Genomic DNA, 22095 nt, shown 5'->3' with positions numbered 1-22095 from the left:
AGACAAATACATACCACCACTGGTAATTTAATATTTTGTGCTAATGGTATACACTATAGATACAACCCAAGAGGAGTGAATTACAATCCTATCAATAATGCATCGCATCCGGGCTCTGGTCTCCCAGTACACAAGAAAATGTGTATTGGCAATGGCTCTCGGAATATTAAAAGCCATGCATATAATGAGGCAGTGGGCACAGAAGCTGCAAACTCCCACAAGACTGTGTTCTGGTCTTTGTTATCGAGGTGCTTTATGGTGGAAATAGCCCACATTGAAGCTTCCGAAGCTGATGCTAAATGGAAATGTCCCGTTGGCATTCTCAGCAGATCTCTGGATGAAGCTTCAATCGCAGAATAACCCACAAAGCCCTGGCCCGGTTTGCAGACGGCTTAGAGCACTGCATCTATTTAGACACTTTAGGTGTAGGGTAGGCGCCCAGGGTCTCCTGGGGTGACCTGTGATGATGGACAGGGAACTCCAGAGAGCCCCAGTGCAGCTGCCAACATCTGAAAGAATCACGTGACTTCAGAGCAGACTCCCCGACTTGTGTGTGCTCCTCGAAAAGAAAGGGAGTGGGGAGGGAGGGAGGAAAGCAGGACTGATGGCAGGCAAGGAACCAACACCTGCACAAGATGAGACATTTAGGACTGATGGCAGGCAAGGAACCAACACCTGCACAAGATGAGACATTTATTTTGGAATTTAAATATTCCAGTTACTAAAATTTTGTTGGCGGATCCAATCCTTTTACTCTGCCCCGCAGGAGAAGCAAATGATATCTGAGAACGGGGAGGAAGTATTTCTGCCACCATCGTGTTAATAACACGTATGAATGAGGTTCATGTGTGCAGGAAGCTAGCTAGTGCCACGGCCACCAGGGCTGCATGCTCTGACCGCCCCTGCTTCGGGGAATATTGAGGAAACCGACAGGGCAGAAGGGGCAGTTCCTTCCTTGCCTCTTTTCCAATCAGACCCTAGAAGAAAACTGTCAGGGGCTCTCTAAGGCAAAAGGAGGGCATGCAGATGGCAGCCCCAGGCTCGAGCTCAGAGATGCAAAGCCCTGGCCAAGCACCAGGTTGCTAGTGGAAATAAAAGCTTTCTAAATTGCAGGGAACTGACCAGGCTTTCCGGAGATAGACACCTATGCATCAGAGAAAAGCAATGCAAGGAATTCCCTTTGTTTGGAGACAAAAAGCAGCCTCTGAGCGTCTTGTCATAGCCTCCCTCCGTTCCTCCCCCCAACCATCCCTCCATCATCCCCTTCAAATCCTCTTTCCCGGGTGGAGGGGTGAAGAAGGCCGCCTGCCGTAACTCAGATAGCAGGGATAGTGGGACACCTGGTGGGGAGAAAGGGAATCACACCCACGTGCGACCTCGCCATCACGGCCCAGGTCTGAGGACACCTGTGTGTGCTGAGCTCATTGGAAGTAACAAGACAAGCATCTCCCCAAGGGATGTGATATCGAAGTGGACTTTTAATACAGTAGCAATTGGGTAAATGCTGACCTCAAAATTTCTGCAACTTTCAACTGTATTTGGGAAGAGATTGGTGGCTAAGAATAAAAATGAATAAATAGAACCCACAGATAAACAAATATATGCTATGATTTTCAATGCAACTCCATCATTATTTAAAGTTTACTTGAAGTCATATTGAAGTTAGATACTGTCCCGGTGGACTCAACAAGTCGAACAGCTGGGAGAAGTTTCCCAAAGTTAATCCACAGCTGAAGAAACTCTTGCGGAAGTTAATCAAACATCACCTGCTCGAGGTGAATACTGAGGAGGTCCTTGCTTGCACCCAGGAGGTTGCCAGCAGCAGCTCGAAGTTTCCGAGCCAGCGTGTAAAGTGGTTAAGAGGGGTCAAATTGGATCTGGTGCCAGTTTGATCCAGCATGGGACCTTGGGCCAGCCACTTAACCTAAGACCCAATTTCCTTATCTGTCAGTAATAATGATAATAATAGCAAGTGAGCACTTACCAATGCCAGGCACTGAGTGCTTTGTGTATATTAAATCACTTAATGCTCCCAGCCATTATAAGGTATGACTGATACTTCAGTTTTGTGGATGAGAGAGGGTGATGGACTGGCCCAAGGTCACACAGCTTGTGAGTGGCAGGGCCGAGAGCCACCAAATCTGGGCTCTCTGGCTCTGGAGTTTGCACCTGGGACTCTGCCCTATTTCTTCATGTTGGTGTTAGGATTAGGTAAGATAATGCATGCAAAGAGTTAGTTAGCAAGTGCCTCGTAGATTCTATGCACTCAAAAATATTGTTATTATAATCTCAGGATCAAGTAAGAGTGTATTCGAGAAGCTTGTCTAGTGATCACTCAAGTGGAATTAAGTAACCATATGCACATCTTTGGCTGCTGGAACCCCAGCATTAAATTTACTGTGCAATTTAATCACAACTGCTATCAACCTTAGCTTCTGGGACGATTATCTCTTCTTCCCACCCCCTCCCTTTAGGTGAGTCTCGTTGGTTAGCTTTAGGTTCAGTATATATGTCACAGTGTAGGAGCCTGGAGGGCTTTTCTTTTTGCAAAATAGGCATGGCACAAATGCGAAATAACAATTTTTCCAGGATAAATACCATTTCAAATTTCTACTCTACTTTTCCAGGGGCAGGTGGAAAGTACTGCTGAAAACAACAAAACAGTGAAGAGCTAATAAAGAAAAGAAGTTTTGAGCTCACGAGAAAGTAGAACAATCAAGAGAAATCAAGTGAGAAATAGCTAACAGATGATGGAGAGGAGGCAGAAGTGACATTTCTGTGTCTTGGGTGCTGAGCTCAGCAACTGAGGGACAGCTTCAGGCTGAAGCCATGTCGTGTAGGTTCCACTGAAGAGATTTCCAAAGTTGGGGCAGCTGCGACACCAGGAGTGTCATCCCCAGCCTGGAGCTCATTCGCCACGACCTTTCAGAGGTGGGGGTGGGGACGGTTATGCCACTCGGACCCCTCAGACACCTGGCTTCATATTGCCACTCTCCTCTAAGCATCCAGCTGGTTTTAAAGCATGAAGGTCGTGGCTGGAGAATGCTCACCTGGTAGCGGCCAGCACCAAGAAGTTTCTCACCTGCAACTGGGCAAAGAGCAGGCTGGCTGCAGAAGAAATTAAACAGTTTTGCAGAATGAGCTCCTTTTATCTCATTTCCTTAGCCCGTGACCATCTGCCTTCTGTCAAGAAAGAGACTTGAACAAAGAAAATGCTCCTTTTAATAGCAGACCTGTATCAATTACATTTCATTACTACGCCATGATGGCATACAGCATTATAATCCAACTGTTAATGGCCTCACCTCAGAAGCCCACGTCACTCCCCTCTGCCCTCCTAAGGACCGGGCTTTTAGCTGAGTCGCTTTATCTGCTGCAATCAGACCCAGGCTCCCTCCTTCCTGAGTCAAGCCCCTGCCAGCAATGGCAGCAACTCCCTTATGCCCCTCCGAGGGGGCTCGATTAAGCATTTCCTGCCACTGGGAGCTAATGCTGAAAGTCATTATGGATTAACTAATTGGCAGTGATTCTTTAACTTTAACGTGCATGCAGGTCACCTGGGAATCTTGTAAAAATGCAGATTCTGACTCAGCAGATGCGGGGTGGGGACTGGGAGTCAGCACGTTGGACAAGCTCCCACGTGGTGCTGCTGTGGCCCCTGGACCACACCGAATAGCAAAGGCCTGGAATGTTCTAGAGTCAAAGCTCTCAGTCCAGCACGGGCTGGGCCCCACGTCTCTGCTTGGCATGGCTCATTTTCCTCTGGCTTTTCTTTCAAGTGATTGGTATCTTTGCCATTCTAGGGAGACGGGAAAGGCCCAGCAAGCAGACGGGTGGCTTTGGCTTGTCATGGCAACCAAAGCACTGACATAGGACAAAGAAGTTGGGGTATTTTCTGAACGTGAAAACGGCCAGGAGATTCCTATTCAGAAAACACACAACAATTAAGAATATTAATACCCTAAGACCTCATACGTGAGGTTGATTATTTTTAGAAATGACATTTTTGTCACCCGGGTACTAAGATGAAGTAACTTCAAGTAGCTCAGCTAGTGGCCACCAATCTAGGACCAGTGACCATGAGTATACTTTGGCTGCCAGAACACTCAGAGCAAAACTTAGCAGGAAATTTTCAAGATTTAGGAAGGAAGAAGTTAAGTGATTTACCAAAGATCAAGATTCTGGGCCAGAACCCTGAACTGACCCAGTTCTTCTGCCTCTTGGTCTAGTGCTATTGTCAACGGGCCACTCTCTTGCTGTGCTAAGAAGCTGCTCCTCTTTTGCTAACTTTACCATGTGGACTTGTTCTCATCCTAAAACTCAGTGCTTCAGTTCCTTTCTTTATTTTTTATTTTTTTTAAGAATGGGATCTGTAGAGCTGATAAAATTCAAAACTTAAATATCCAATATAAATATAAGTTTATGAAAGTGTATTCATAATGTTTAACTACTTTTTCAATGTTTTCTGGAGAAATGAACATGATATGTTAGGTAAATGGCGAAGGACCTCCAGCTCTCCCACGGACAAAGTGGGTGCCTTGCCTTGGTGCTGGTTGAGCAATTGCCACACCTGGGGAAAAAGACAAGGGCAGGCGCCCCACCTTGGTGCTGCCCCACCTTGATCCTGCCCTGAGCAATTGCCATACCTGGGGGAAGGAGGAATGCCCTGAAAATCTGCAAAGGAATGCAAGGAATTCCCCAGGCTGCTGACCAGACAGGCCAGGCACAATAGGGTCTGCAAAATGACCTAGAGTAGCCTGAGGCTAATTATCATGCCATTCACTGTCCATCAGATGGTTCAACAGTGACATTTGAACCACAAGAAGGGCCCAATCCAGACAATATAAAATAAGACCCCAGACCATAACCAGGGCCTCTTATTATGACAGGGGGCCCATTCATCATCTGTGGTGATGATCATCAATAATCTTTGTTTCGTAATGGCCTTGCTATCATTGTATCTGGTCATTCTTTGGCCAAGAGCACGCCAAGAACTGAGAACAGACTGCCAACCTGACAGATAGATAAATGAATATTCCAAGCAGTAATGTTGGATCAGAAAGTCAGTGACTGGTTGGAAAGAACTTAAGCAGACAGTTTTGGGCTCAAATCCAGGGTCTGTGGCCTTAGGCAAAACAGTAAACTAATCTGTGCTTCAGTTTATAAAATGTTACTAAGCAAAACATAATCCCTACCTTTCAAAGCCATTGTAGGCACAAAAAGTGCTCTGTGAATGATAAATAAGAATATAATTCTTTTTATGCATTTCAGTGCCAGTAGGATACTGAAAGGGAAGAGAACATGCCACCCTGGTATGCCAATTTGGCATAAGGATTATTTTTAGGTGAAGGTAAGTGAGAAACAGCAGATACAGGAAAAGCTCTTTTCCCCTCCCCTTAACTGCCTAAAAGTAGCATAAATTTTCCTTTTGTAAAGGTAAATTTCCATTTTTAAAGTCATCCAATTTTCCTGTATTAGGAAGGGAAGTGTTCTAGAGGCAACTCTTACCACCTGAGATGACTTATCTGCATAACAAACCTTACTAAACAGCTCTTATTTACCATATATTTCCTAGTCACTTTCCCACAACTTACTCCCCACCCCAGTAGCCCAAAATCTCCTTTCCTTTTTCTAGCCAATTCTCCATACTTTATCACCCTTTGTTAAGATAGTATATAAACCCCAAATTCTAACCTCCTCCAGTCACATTTCTTTGTGAACTCCTACGCAAATTAAGTCTTTTTTAATCCTTTTTGTTATTCTGCATTATATCAGTTTGATTTGCAGGCCCCAGCCACTGAACCTAAGAGGGTAGAGGAATGGTCTTTTTTTTTTCTCCCCTGCAAAACAGAGAACATGAAAGACATCAGGACAAGGAGAACTGAGGCAAAGCTGTGAGGTCGTAGCCACAAGAAGATTAAAAGAAACAAAAGGGCTAGGATTCAACGAAGTAGAGGTCTAAAATCAAATGTTCCCATAGGCATCTGCAGATGCAGAAACTAAGGGCACAATAAACAGAGTGTTTGTGGGTCCAAATGGGTGTTGGAGGTGTAGGTAGAAAGAGAGAAGATAAACTGTGACCAAAAGTTAAAGCAGTGGTTCAGCAGATTAAACACACACAATGTAGGAGTTCAGGAAAACGCTTTTCCCAGAATCAAGGTGAGGCGATGAATCAGAAATCCAGGCAGGTTGGTGGGCAAGAAAAGCATCCACTATAAGAAAAAAGTGACAGGAGGCTGAGAGTTGCTAGAGGCAAGTGTCTGGCCCCATCAAGAATTCCTCAATTCTTCCTATCAGGGCCCAGAGAGCTCAAAGCCTGCAGATAAGGGGAGGGAAGTGACTGTCTGGATGGATTGCAAGGAGAGAAACAGGGAAGCAACTGACAGCAGATTCTGACATAGCACCATTAGTATATTCCTGATCCACATTCATTTTGTCAAAAGATGCTTTTCAAAATTGAGTCTTTATGGAGAAGACATGTACCTAACTCTGATTTGAATAGGCAACATAGCTGCATACAAAATAAGAGGTTAGACTACCTGTTTCATACCGTCACTCTATATTTAAAAGCAAAGCTGTCTATTTTGTATTCATATACCGCGTTCTGGATAAACTGTCAGGTCCCGCTGCCAGATTTTTATGGATAATTAGAAGGTTGCAAGAAGCAGATGTTATGAAACTATCTGTGACTAGTCCTTAATGGTGGATGACAAGAACTCAGCACCATTTCTTAATTATATAAGACACAGTGAAAGGTATAAAAAAAAAAAAATAGAGGGAGAATATGTCAAAGCCTGACAAGTTATCAAATGGTTAATCACCCACATTGAACCTGAACATTTCTTTACTATGTAATTCAGAACGCAGATCCCACCTCCCTGTAGCTAAATAATTTTATAAGGTGTTTTCCTGTATTGCTTCATTTCAGGTTTTAATAATTGAAATATGAGCTTCTCCATAAAATGGGTGACTTTTCTGTTTAAAACTGCCCCAGCAAGAAAATTTGCATCTCATTAAATTTAGAAACAGTTTTGCTACGTCAGATCCTATTCAGTGGGATAAAAGGAAGTTTCAAGCCTGTTATCGTAGCCCACTGGGAGGCTGAGGTGGAAGGATCGCTTGAGACCAGGAGTTCAAGACCAGCCTGAGCAACATAGCTAGACCCCTTTGTCTACAAAAAAACAAAAACAAAACAAAACAAAAATTAGCCAGGTGTAGCGGCACACACCTGTAGTCTCAGTTACTTCGGAGCATCTGAGATAGAAGGATCGCTTAAGCCTAGGAGTTTGAGGTTGCAGCAAGTTATGATGAAGCCATTACACTCTAGTCTGCATGACACAGCAAGATTCTGATTCAAGAAAGGAAGGAAGGAAGGAAGGAAGGAAGGAAGGAGAAAAGAAAAGAAAAGAAAAGAAAAGAAAAGAAAAGAAAAGAAAAGAAAAGAAAAGAAAAGAAAAGAAAAGAAAAGAAAAGAAAAGAGGAAGATTCAATGTCTTGGAAAACTGAGTTCTTGTCCCATGAAGATGATGACCACAGCTAATATTTTTTAAGATCTTGCTCTGTATGTATAAGCTCATCACCACGCATCATCTCATGCAATCCTCACACCAACTCTAAGAAATAGGTGGACATTTCAATTAGCTCCATTTTACAGAAGAGGAAACTAATTAGAATAATAGATAACTAATTAGGTAACAACAACAAAAATAGCTATTACTATTGGCAGTTATCAAGTATTTACTATATCCACACAATGTACTTCGCACACATTATCTCATTTAGCAGGACTGTTGCCATAATTATTTTTATTTCCATTTAACAGAAGAGGAAACTAAGGTGTGAAGAGATTAAAGAACTCGCCCAAGTAATTTTAAGTGGCAAAGTCAGAATTACAAATCTAGTCTGCCTGACTCTAAATATTGTACATGAAACCCTTAGGCTATATTGCCTCTGTTTGCCTATGCAATGGTTGCAGGCTGCATTGTGTTCTCCCAAAATTCATATGTTGATGACCTAACCCCCAGTACCTCAGAATGTGACTGTGTTTGGAGATGGGGCCTGCAGAGAGATAATTAAGTTCAGATGAAGTCATATGGGTGGGTGCCAATCCATTGTGACTGGCGCCCTTATAAGAAGAGAAGATTAGGACACAGGCACACAAGAGGAAGCCATGTGAAGACACAGGGAGAAGACAGCCATCTAAAGCCCTAGAGAGAGGCCTCGGAGGGCACCAACCCTGCCAACACCTTGATCTTGGACTTGCAGCCTCCAGAACTATGAGAAAATAGATTCCTGATGTCTAAGCCATCCAGTCTGTGGCACTTTGCTTTGGCAGCCCTAGCAAGTTAATATAGTGACCTTGTTTAAGTCTCTAGCTTCTGTATGTCTCAGTTTCTAGAGCTAGATGATGTCTAAGGCACGTCCCAAGTGCAGCGCCCCATGCATGCTGGGCGTTAACACACCCCACCAGACATTTCAGCAGGGGCTTTCTTCCCATGGCCCCAAGAGCTAACAATGCTCCTCACACTTCAATCTCTCCTGCTCTTCCCCCACCCCATTCTTTTGTCCTTCCCCAGGCTACTGGCAATGTGGAAGGCCCAAGTCAGAAAGAGTGGGGAGTGGCCCTGGAGCAAACATGAAGGTGACAGCCAGGTGACACAATCACAGTGGGAGACTCTAGGGTGGAGCTGCTCCCCCTACCTCTAAAACACCTGCCCAACTATTCAACCACTATTTGTAAATTTGTTTATATTTATATAATTATTTATGAACTTTTATTTATTACGTATAAATTACTCACAGTATACTGGGCACTGTACTGAGTGCTGAGATACAATGTCAAAAAAAAAAGAAAAAGCACACACACACACACACACACACACACACTTCTTGAGTACACAATGTAAGGCGAAAGCAGATGGTAATCAAACAATTGCACTATTTCTTGAATATGTGATTGAAAACAAAAATAAATACTCTGAAGGGGAGGAAGGGAGTTCTTTGGACTTTTTATAGAATTTTTTGTTCCTCAAATTAAAAGTGAGAGAAAAATGCCAAGGCTCCAGGAAGAGATAGCATACTGACTTCAGGTCACACCAAGCTATAAATGACTAAACCAGTCCTTTTGCTAGAGCTAAGCTTTATGAAGAGCATGAAATGGCAGAGATAATGGGGTGCTGGAAGTGGGGGAAGAACATATAAAAGAAATGGCAAAGAACTGAAGGCAAATGTTTGCTGCTTCGTGATTTTGCCTGGGGCCAAACTGAGCTGTTCCACACTCCTGTTATGGTGAGTCATTAGCGTTTACCAAGTTCCTACTGAGAAGAGAAGAGAATATTAGAGCAGTAGGCTTTATAGAAAGATAGAAAAATAACTTATAAATGAAAAACTCCCTCCTCTGCGATGTCAGGAAGCTTTCTCTTACATTGGGCAAAAGGTACACACCCAAGAATAATTGGACAATGACGACACCTCTGCTCCTTGTTTTCCCAGAAGTAAAAACCAAATGCATCTCATTCTGCAACAAACACAGACTGAGAGCCTACCACGAGCCTGGCATGGCATTAGGGACTAGGGCTGGAAAGAAGAAGATGGCATGATTCCTTCCTCATCATCTAGGAGCTCGCCATGGAAGGAAAAATTCTGTCGCATAAACAGTCACTGAGTTACAGTGCAATGAACACGATGACAGAGGGTACAATACTAGCAGGAGAAGAGGACTTTGGACCCATAGTTCAAAGTCAGGTCTGAATGGAAAAAGGCCGATCAGGGAAATTTCCTGGCCGACAGCATTTTGAGCAAGCCCCGAAACCACTGGTGAGCCACACCATAAATTAGAACATTGAAGACAAGTACTTGACTTTACAGGCAGCAAGGAATGTGGATCGGTGGGGAGAGGGGCATTCCAATGAAGGAATTCTAGTGCTGGAATTTGCAAGATCAGCATTGAGGTAGAGTTTCCCAACAAGCTGACTGTGAGACATAGATGTCATTTAAGGATTGCTCATGGGGTCAACACTTGTAGAAGACAGGAAGAAAACAGATTTGGGCAGAGGGAGAAGTTGAGATGAGATGCAGGCCGAATGAAGGCCTCAGCAAACCCACAGAAAGTTCTGGAGCTCAGATGTCCCTTCAGAGTTATCCTGAGTTGGGGGTGAAGGGGCTGAGCTGTGATACCTCCACGTTGATAAGTCATTGCCAGTGGACTGTCCCTGGAAGAAGGCATGACCTCAGATGAGGTCGTTTTCTCAAAGTGAGACAATTTCCTATAATAGCTGACAGCTGGGGGCGTCTTCCAGCAGCTGGGAGAATTGGTGCTCCATTCCTGAAAGGGGATCCGGGCAGCACAGCATAGCATACTCTGCAGTCCCCCTCTTGTGTCACCTGCATCCACTCTCCACCTCAGCACTAAGACCAGTTCCTCCGGGATTCTAGTGAGCCCCTCTTTCGGGAGGGAACTTGGAAGAACACAGTTAATGGGATAACTTACAGTCCCTACTGTGGCAATTGGCTTTGGAACTACAGCTGATATCACTGGCTCCCTCCTCTCACCCTCGGATAGTACCTCTGCTGCCCTTAAGTGTCCTACCTGATGTCATGAGCCACACCCTTGAGGGGTCTGAGCTCCTTGGTCACCACGCCCTCATCAGGCCAGGATTGCTGCACTTGCCCACTTCCTACTAAACGGGTCAAGAGAGTGTCAACAGATGTCCATCCAGATCACCAGAGTGCCACACCTATTTCTCTCTGCCCCAGTGAGTAACAGCAACCCTGCCTCCTGCTGGGAAACTCGGCTCAGCCAAACTGGTGACTCCCCTTCTTGCCTGCTGGCCCCTTGCACAAGGAGCCTGACGTGCCAGTGCAGTTATAATTCAGTGGGCTTCCTGCTGTGTCCCTTGGCAGCAGTATTTCCCCTTTGGAAGGTGGGGCTTCTACCCATGCGGATCCCAGAGTGGTGGCCGTGAGAAGCACATGTTCCCTGAGTAGCTCACTGGGAGCAGGGCTTTTGTTTTCATTATTTTGTTCCCATACTTATGAATTCTACCTATTAGATGCATAGCACTGTATAAATTTTTTATTTAAAGTATATACCGCTTACAGAAGGATCATGCCCCATCTTCTGAGATGGCACTACTGATGTGCTTTGAATAGGTTATTCCATTACTCTATCGGGTCAGCAGCTTCTAGGTGGTACAGTATGTGATATGATCAGTAGATCCCTTGTTCAGGGGCTCACTAGCTCAACTCCTTTACTATAAAGGATGATCTGTGGACTGATGTCATGTTATATGGTATCCCATGCCAATAGATTAGAAACTCTGCAAGCCCCCAATATGATGCTGGCTGTGATCCTGTTGGCAGGAAAGGCAAATTCATATCTGGAATATGAATCTATTCATGTCAGAAAAAAGTGCTGCCTCTCCCAAAGTGGAAGGGATCTAATGCAGTCAACTTGCCAGCAAGTGGCCAGTTGGTCTCATTAAGGGATGGTGTTGAATCTTGGGCCCAGTGTTATTTTCAGCACATGTGATATTTTGATACATGCATATTATTCATGATGATCAAATCAGATATTTAGGATATTCATCACCTCAAACATTGATCATTTCTTTGTGCTGGGAACATTTCAAATCTCTTCCAGCTATTTTGAAATATAAAATATATTGTTTTCAGCTAGTTCATTACTGGTATATAGAAACTACTGATTTTTGTATGTTGATTTTGTATCCTGCAACTTTACTGAATTTATTTATCAGTTCAAAGAGTTTCTCGGTAGAGTCTTTAGGTTTTCCTATATATGATCATGTCATCTGCAAAAAGGAACAATTTGACTTCTTTTCCAGTTTAAATGCCTTTTATTTCTTTCTCTTGCTTGATTGCTCTGGCTAAGATTTCCAGCACTATGTTGAATTCTCACTGGACTTTCTAAAAACTCTACAGTGCACCTTTTTCCAAAATTAACACCTCTAATACTTTTGTGTCTGCCTGATTGTATAGCCCATGCAATACGACCACTTGTACTGCAGCCTGGACCTGCTACAAAGCCCTTTCCTGTTCTCAGCACCATTCAAAGCTTATAGCTTTTCATGTCACCTGGTACATGGGCTATATAATATTCCAAAGTGGAATATCTTCCTCCAGAATTTGAACAGGTATTGCATTTTCTTCTTCATGGCGGGAGGTGCAAAACACAATAAATTGACCTTCACTTTGGAGGGGACATTCTAGCAAGCTCTAATCCTGGACCCCTAAAAATTTTACTGATCCAAAGGGCCCCTAAGTCTTTGGAGAATTTATCTACTACTTTCTGGAGTGCACATGTTTTACCAAGTTCTCTAACATTCATTCAGTCTGATTGGCAGGATACCATCAATATAGAGGATCAGTATGATATTGCATGTGATGTCCAAATAACCCAGGACTCTTTGGATTATGTTATGACAGAGGATAGGGCAAAACTGTTAATATATATCAATGCCCGTGCCAAGTGAATATAAATTGCTTCTGATTGTCTTTTTTAGTAGAGATGGAAAAGAACACATTTGCTAGTCAATACCTGCACATAATTTGCCCAAGGACAGCAAAAGGCAGTTGCTTATCCACTTGGTTGAGTTTTTGATAATTTATTGTCATCCTACAGGATCTGTCTATTTTTACAAAGGCCAGATTGGTGAGGCAAATGGAGATGATGATGGATCTACTACCCCTACATCCTTTAGTTCTTTAAGACTAGCACTCATGTCTGCCATTTCCACCTACTGGGGGGATATGCCAACTACCAAGTAGGTCTATTCCAATTATACATGTAGGGACGGAAGAAATGGCCACTGGGTGTGTCTGCAGAGCTATCAGATCCACTCTGAGCCAGATCTGGGCCAAACCCCCATTTATTATCCAGCCTCCATATGTCTTCCTTGTATCAGCAAGGTCATGATGACTTTTCTAATTGCCAGGTATTTATGTCTGCTCAGATCTTGTGCCCAAGAGTCCTTAAAATGTTCGAGTATTTCCCTTTCCCTAGTGGAGTCAATGGCTGACATTTCTGTGGGGAAGGACTGGTGGACTCCATACTGTGTACACTCACTGCGGTGTTTGGAGTCATTCCTCCCGGGACCCAGCCTCCCCTCAGTCAATGGATTCTAGACTTGAAAACTGACTCATCTGAAAACTGAGAAAGGATTCACAATCTTTTCTTGGAGTTTCTGCTATCAGTCTCCTAATCATTTATCCCTAATGTTTTTATTGTACAGATTAAACATTACTCTTGTTAGCTGCCTATATATTTTGCCCTTAGGGGTGCTGTGTTCTATTAACATCTCCATAACTCTCTGCAGGTCAGGAACCCTTGGATTCCATTGCAACCTTGTTGCTATTTATGATCATTGCACCCACCTGGCTTCCGACAGTTAAGTACTGCCAACTAGCCACTATTGTGACAGGGCATGATCATTACCATTGCTATTAGCGATGGCATTTCCATAGCAGTGTCTCCTACTGTCAGCCCTGGACTACAGAGGACAACCATGATCTTAGAGATGCTGGTGCCTCTCTCAACAGTGCCTGCCTTGTTGAGTTCTCCGGAACCTTCCATGGAACCTAGTCATCTGATACATTTTCCAGGCTTATATGTTACATTTATAATTAACATGCCCACTTCTCTGAGCATTTTAATTCCTCCTTCCACTATTTGCCATGTCAATTCTGGCATTTCTACCAAACTTAGTGTACCCACTTCCTTCAAAGCAATACCCTTTCCCAACTTGCTTAACTATTTTTATTTATTCATTGAATACTTACTGAGTTCTTTTTTTTTTTTTTTTTTTTTTTTTTTTTTTTGAGACAGAGTCTCACTGTGTTGCCCAGGCTAGAGTGAGTGCCATGGCGTCAGCCTGGCTCACAGCAACCTCAATCTCCTGGGCTCAAGCAATCCTCCTGCCTCAGCCTCCCAAGTAGCTGGGACGACAGGCATGCGCCACCATGCCTGGCTAATTTTTTCTATATATATTAGTTGGCCAATTAATTTCTTTCTATGTTATAGTAGAGAAGGGGTCTCGCTCTTGCTCAGGCTGGTTTTGAACTCCTGACCTCCAGCAATTCGCCCGCCTCGGCCTCCCAGAGTGCTAGGATTACAGGCGTGAGCCACCATGCCCGGCCATACTGAGGTCTTAAAATGTGCCAGGCACTGTGCTAGGTGTTGGAGGTACAAAAAAAAAAAAAATAGAATCCAATTGCTACTGTCAAAGCATTACCAGCATGGGCCCTTGGGCTCTCTATATAATAGAAACTAACAAGAGGCCCAATGGGGGATCACAGCCAAGGCTTTATTGGGACTTATGTTCAAGCACAAGGGAGACAGCACAAAGGAAAAAGTTCTCAGGCTCCTGGAGGGGAGTTTGGGAGAGTTTTAAAGAGGCTTAAATGAGAAAAGAGTGATGTGTAAACTTATAGGGGTGGGGATTTCTTCGCATCTGTGCAGTTCCATTACATGTTTCTTTATGTGTCACTCATTTCATTAGATTTCTACGCCTGGGCATGATTTTTAGTATTAAAATGAGATTTATAATAAGGCAAAAGTCAAGGTAAGGTCAGTGTGGGGGTCTGTTCTGGTTTGAGGTGGTTAGATCTGGATAGATCTGGTTTCTTTGCAGCCAAGTGTCTTATCAGTTTGCATCAGTGTCTTGCTTTAGTAGTCTTGAAAAACACGACTCTTGGGACAGATAGTTTAGCCCTTTCCTTATATGGGTATAGGCTCAATTTGGGCGATTAGGAAACTATTTATTTTGGCCCTCTGTGACTAATTAAGTCAGGTTATGTTGACTTCTGTGTTCAGGGCAGAGGGACCTGAGTCTAGTCCCTATTCTGTCTCAAAAGAATTTGTAATCTAATTGAAAATGTGCGTGCTCCATCTAGATGAGATACAGTCATATGTCACTTAACGACAGGGATATGTTCTGAGAAATGATTTAGTAGGTGATTTCATTGTGCAATTATCATAAAGCATACTTACATAAACCCAAAAAGCATAGCCCATTACACACCTCTTAGGTATGACCTGTGGTTCCTGGGCTACAAACCTGTACAGCACGTTACCGTACTGAATACTGCAGGCAACTGTAACACAATGAATGGTAAGTGTTTGTGTATCTAAACATAGAAAAGATAATGTGATGTGCAACAATGTTATGATGCCTAAACAGCATTAGGCAATAGGAATTTTTCAGCTCGAATATAACATTATGGGAGCCCAGACGTATATGCAGTTCCATGCAGCCCGTTGGTGACCGAAACATTGTTACATGGCACATGATTGTAGTTGAAAATGAAAGCAGGGGACCTACAGTCATATTTTATACTACTGTGCTTCCTACTGCACATAGCATGTGGAAAAAATAAATGAATAAATGTGAAACCAAATGAAAGAATATGAAACCTAGCTAACCTATTGAGACAATAGTACCATGTCCGTAAGGCACTGCCACTCTTAGGGTTACCGCTGTCTCTAGTTTCTACATTTTCCAGCTGATTGCTGGCTCTGTCTTGGGAGAGATCTGGTTTTACAACCTGTTCCCATGTGGCTACCAGGTACTGTGGCTGCTCTCTGTCCCTGTCACAGCCTCCAAAAGGTGATGGGTAGAGAGTTTCAGATGTGGGCCTCCGGATTCTTTGCAAATACTTTTCCATTTTCCTGGGTTATTCAAGGGTAACAATTGTCTTTTCTTTTTAAAGTTACCAACATTTCCTGCTCACATCACTATCAAGCTTTGAGAGACAGGACAGCTAAAAACTACTCACAGCAAATGGCCACTGATGAGTCAGAAACCCTTAAAAGCTGTAATCAGGGGGCAGTGCAGAGCATCCATGGTTAGGCGAGCAAGAGTCACCTCCAACAGGAAAGATAACGATTATTCCATCCACTTGAATGCTGAGCGACACCCCCCAAGCACCTGGCTTCTTCTCATTAATTTACCTGTGACATGTTGCTACACTTAATTGCATTTGACAATTAGTAACATTTCAACACCTCTTTTAATGGAACAATTAAGAGAGTGCTTGTCTCAGTTGCAAGAAAATATATGAGCTGATTTTTCAGAGGAAAAGAAAAAAAAACACCAAAAAAAAAAAAAGACCAAACATAAAACCCCAGTGATAATTCAGTTATAGACAGCTTCGAGGTAAGCCCTTTCCCTTTTGCATTTTGCAAGAATTATGTGCAAGCACGCCTTTTCATGTTTGTTTGTTTGTTGCTTGGTTTCCCTGAATGAGCATTTCTCTACCAGACAGCTCCAGGCTGTCCATGCAGCCACGTGACATTAATTATAAGGAAGAATGGATGCTAAGCAGTTGCTGTTACTCATTTCTCACTCGTGTTGTTGCATTGATTGCTTGGGAAAGCAGATGCCCCAAAGGCAATTCTCAGCACAGTCAACGTGCACCCGGGGGAAGGGCTTGCAGAAGTCTTTGAGCATTTGTCCTGGCTTCCGGTTCCCTATAAGTAATGGACACGTGGCAAAACGTGGCCTCTTTATTCTCCTTGGGGGTCCCTGAGAAAACTTAAATAACTGCTATTTTTATTACCCTACCCTCCCTAATTAGTAACAGAAAAATTATGCTGCTCTGTTATTACAAAACTCACCTCACAGCAATAGTTTACAAGTCTTTGTACTCACGAATAATTCAATATTGCCATTTTAGACAAGACTGCGAGCAACGTGTGCTTGAAGACTCATCTAATAAGAGCTGTGTGAGGCACAGAATTAAATATGTTGTTTCCAAAGGGTTGATGGATTTTATTCTCCAAAAGAATCACTTAGCAGAGCAGAAGGGAAGGATCACTGAAACGGTCTCTGTTAGAAAAGTCCCAAGAATATGACTGGCCCTCTGGTTAAGGTTTCTGTCCCTACCCAGTGCCCACTAAACTCGTGGTGAGTTCCGTGGCTCCCGTGGCTCTAGGCCAAACCACCTTCGCAGCCCCCTGCAATCATGGTTCTAGATGACCTGGAGACCTGCCACTTCCTGAAAGTGACCTCTGCTACCCGCCACCCTGCACCTGACCTCCGTGCTGTTCCTCCTGCCAGTGATTCCTGTCTTTTCTGCTTGCCGCAAACCCACCCCTTCTTCAAGATACAGCGCATGTATTCGTTCTCCATGAAACCTCCTGATCCGCCCAACCATTCTCTCTGACCCCTTTCCACACTCGGATGCTTCTCGTGTCACTTACCATGTATCACCGCGCCTTGCTAGCGATGACGCTGAAAACTTCTCTGAGGCCAGGAACCCTGGGTTATTCTTCTTTTACTAATCCATGCACTCCAGGGCAGTATATGCTCATTTGTATTATCAATAATAATTGTAACTGTTGGGTATCCTTCAATGAGCATTTGTCAGCTTAAATCGCATTGAATTTTCAGGTGTTGAATCTAATGTTTAAAAAATTATATTGGTTTGATGGATAATTGCCTTTTTGTTTATCTTTTAGAGACAGAGTCTCGCTTTGTTCCCCAGGCTAGAGTGAGTGCCGTGGTGTCAACCTAGCTCACAGCAACCTCAAACTCCTGGGCTCAAGTGATCCTTCTGCCTCAGCCTCCCGAGTAGCTGGGACTACAGGCATGTGCTACTATGCTCGGCTAATTTTTTCTATATATATTAGTTGGCCAATTAATTTCTTTCTATTTATAGTAGAGACAGGGTCTCGCTCTTGCTCAGGCTGGTTTCGAACTCCTGACCCCTAGCAATCCACCCGCCTCGGCCTCCTAGAGTGCTAGGATTACAGGCATGAGCCACTGCGCCCGGCCCAATAGATAATTGCCTTTTTCAACTCTCACTCCCACCCACCCCCAACCCCTGCCCCTCAAAGGAATGCCTCTACCAGTGAGAGCCCAGGAAGAGCAAGGAAAGCCTTATTTTAACATCCCTCCGTCAGCTGAAGTTGGTGCATCATCTACTCCTGAGTGACTGGGCATTTGTAACCCGAGTACTGTCACATGTCCCCAAGAGAGAGATACAATCAGAAAAGCAATAATGGCTTAGTGAGCTGGGATGGATGACCTCATCTCGCAGGTCACTAGGGCAGCCATCTTCTGAAATCTACCACAGATTTATCACAATCTTCCCTCTTCCTTTCCACCCTGACACGAGTCCCTCTTCTCTTGCCCCACACACTGCAGCTGGCATGCAAGGGCCCCTGATTGGACTTGTCTGAGGATCTAAACAGAACTTCCTGACTCCTCATTCCTCTCCTGGGGCAAGAGGGAAGAGGATCACCGGTTCCGAAAGATGGGCATGTTCCCCTCTTGCAATGAACATCCTCAACACCTCCACCCCTCCAAACACCTCCACCCTCCACGCATGCCTCCACCTCCACGCATGCCAGCACACACGCACACAAAGGGCTAACTGCACACGCTAACGCCACATCTTGCTAATTATATTACCCTTGCTGGTTATTATTAAGGTCTTGCTTTCAGGACATAGAGAGAACCAACCACATAATGATCAGGGAGACAAATGGAGCATATCACTGCAGCGACTGTGCAATGATAATGAGTTACATAAATCAAAAGTCGGGTAATTTACCTATCGAATCGGAGCAGCGAAGAGGGATTTTCAGTTACCGTGATTGTTTCGTGATAGATTTCTTTTAATAACTCTTGTGCGTAGATGTTCTGGAACTAGAGATTTGTTCCCCAGAGGAAGGCGTCAGAATGTTGTGCAGAGAATATGGCGTGGTATGTCAAGAGACACTGGAGCTGATTTTAGCTCTGCCACCTTGGGGAAGGAAGCCAGCTCCCTTCTCTGGGCTTCAGATTCTTCTATGAAAGAGAAAGGGCTTTGCAGTCTTCAAGGCTCCTTTTCTCTCTGAGGTATTGTGTTCCCCATACTCCTTAGACAAAATGCAGCAGGGCTCCTCCACCTTGGACCTTGCACAGTCGAGCTACAGTATCCACGAGATACTGTGCCCACACACCTCTGCCCGCACACCCTCCAGGCCCCGCCTGGCCTCTCGTCCTTCTGCAGATAGAGAAATCAGTTTTTCCTCACTCTGTGCACACTGATCACCCCAGACTCTCTGCTAAATTGAGGAGTGGCATACATACTCCTCTTCCTCATTTTACACTCGGTCTATGCACCTAAGTGGGTGGTGTCACACACCGTAATTCCGCTCAAGTTAGAGCACAAACTGTTTGCACTGTTTGCAACCTTTTTGTTTTGTTGGTGATTTGTGGGTTAATATTTCAGAACTTTGAGAAATAAGTTACTATCTTTTGGAACCACAGGGTTTCTAGTTCATTTTATTCCAATTTCCCAATGGACCCAAGCTCAGGAAGTGAGATGTCCATTGAATCATACCCAGACTCGGGCAGAAGATGCCTCAGTGACATCATTAGATACAAAGGGTTTGTCTGAGGCACCATGGCTAGGAATCTGTGTGTGTATGTGTGTCCACATGTATGTGTGCATATGCTATTTGTGTGTGTGTATCTGCACGTGTGTGTATGTGTGTAAAATGCAGGGTTGTCTTCTGGTTTAAGTCCCTGGATCAAGTGATGGTTATATCTAAGATAAATAGGGTGAAGACACCAAAAACCTCACCCCTTCCCCAAACCACTGGCCTCCATCTCCCTCTCCAAATAAGGATCCCTTCGCTTCAGCCACAGGGAGAAAATAATAATAATCTCCGCATGGAAAGAGACTCGCCAAGCATGAAGCAAGCTGGCACTGGCTCCTTTAGAAATGAACAGATAAACAAACAAATGGGAGCTTGGAAGGAGGAGATGGTTTATGAATAAAACAATGTTTTATTAAGTTGCTATTAAATTTCAATTGAACAGTGCTTGGGATACATAGGCACAGACATATTCCTGAAACTAATTGGTTTTCCACATCTGCCTTGCTTCCTAATTGGACTAATTACTGCACTGTAGGATCATGTTCGTCGTAGTACAGAAAGCGAGAAACCTTGATTTACAGTGAGAAGAGCAGCAATTAGAGGGAATTAATTCATAAAGCAACATCTAAATAAATCATATTATGAGAAGACAGCAATGTAATTATTGTGACTGGTGGGTCCCTGGTGGGGGAACATCAAACTTAAACCTCAAACCAAGCTGCTAAATCCTCCCCGGATCAGTGTAGCATCTCCTATTTCATCAGGCATGTATTACCTATTCTTTAAGGCCTAATTGAGGCTCTGTGTCAAAAACAATATGGCCCAACACTTCTCCTCTCTCGCGGCGGAGGGAAAAAACATCAAGTTCTCACCACCTCATATTTGTCCTTTGTCAGAATTAAATATGAGCTCGGTACGATGTGGGTAATGTGTTATGGCTGCAGTTTCAAAATGAGAGCCTTTGCAAACTTAAGTGTCATTATGAATCTTCTTTCGACATCTAGTGGCATTTTTGGGGGTTGTTGCTAAGAGAACGTATTAGTAAGAATAGCATGTTAAACTCCAGGTTTCAGTAATTCCTCTCCCCTAGCTCGGAGCTAGCAGGCTGAGGTCCTGCTTGGCCGTTAGGAGTCTGTAGGTTCCACAATATTCATAGCAATTCCTTCCTTTTGACAGTGGAGATTTCTTTTTGGTTTTTTTTTGTGTGTGTGTGTTTGGGTTTTTTTCAATTTTTTTATTTTTGTCCTTCATCCTGTCATTCACATTATACCTGGGAAGAAGGTATTGTGAACAGCCCGCAGAGCAAATCCTCTGAGTCTCAGCCTTCCCATCGCTGTGGTTTGAATGTTTATGCCCCCTCAAAATTCACATGTTGAAACCTAACCCCCAGGGTGATGGTGTTAGGAGGTGAGGCCTCTGAGAGGCTAATAGAGCATGAAGGCATGGCCTTCATGACTGGGATTAGTGGCTTTGTAAGAGCAACCCCAGGGAGCTGGCTAGCTGGCCCCTTCCCCCATGTGAGAAAACCACAAAAAGTTGCCATTTATGATCCAGAAAGCATGTCCTCCATGTCCTCACCAGACATGGAGTATGCTGGCTCCTTGGTTTTGGACTTGCAGCCTCTGGAACTATAACAAATTAATTTCTTTTATTTGGCCACCCAGTTCTTTTATAAGCCACCCAGTTTGTGGTATTTTGTGATAGTAGCCCAGACTAAAACACTATCCATTCAATTTAGGGAGTTGGACTGCATTATTCTAATAGCCTCTTCTATCTCTGACATTCTAAACTCCCATCCAGTAATCACCAAGTGCTTTGACAATTTAAGACCTTTGACTCTAGCCTTCAACAGCTTTCTTCTCTATAACATAGGGACATGGGTTAGGAAGAAATGATAGTAACAAAAGCTAGGAGAGAAAGAGGGGTTAAAGAATTAAGCAGAGATGAGTAAAATTCAATAAAAGGCAATTTTCTGAAGGGCAGCAATCAAATTTTCATTTGAAAATTTCCTGAACTCCACATTAGATTTAGTTCTCATATTCCCAAAGTTATATGCAAAACAAGTGCAAAAGAATATAAGTATTTTACAAATGAACCAGTAGCCTCTATAAGTGTTTAATTATATTACATGAGTTTGTTATTAGCCAAACTTTGCAGAAACGATAAGGTCACATCCCCATGATATAAAGAGAACCAGTGAAGTTGGAGAGTTCATTCAAATAACCAGCTGCTTCAGTAAAAAGGTTTTTTTAAAAATGGCAAACCAAGTTGGTTCAGTAGCCATGTGTAGATAAACCCTTCCAACAAGCAGGAATAAGAATGCATAAATGTCTGGAGAATTTGGATTTGGAACTTCCAGGCACAATTTTGGCTCTATCCATTCCCCAGAAAACCTGTTCACTAAATGAACTAAATGATTCCTAGGCAAATCAATGAGAACCAAGACATTTGAACAAACACATGCTTTTCAGTTCCTGCTAGGCGAGGCACCAGGCTGAAAGTGGGAAGGGGCGTAAGAGTGAGGGTGGGTGCAACGGGGAGAAATAAACTCAGAAAGCTCAGCAGAAAAGGAGAAAATATTTCCCCTCTGCCCATCTTAGGTTCTCCAGCTGTGGCCCTGTAAATTGCACTAACTAAAGACAGATTAACAAGAGAAAAAGGTAGGGGAGGAAAAATAATTTTCTCTCTACCCTTCATAGTTCTTAGGA

The sequence above is a fragment of the Microcebus murinus genome, chromosome 23, assembly GCF_040939455.1.
Source record: "Microcebus murinus isolate Inina chromosome 23, M.murinus_Inina_mat1.0, whole genome shotgun sequence".
NCBI lineage: Eukaryota > Metazoa > Chordata > Mammalia > Primates > Cheirogaleidae > Microcebus > Microcebus murinus.
Note: the sequence above shows the minus strand (reverse complement) of the source record.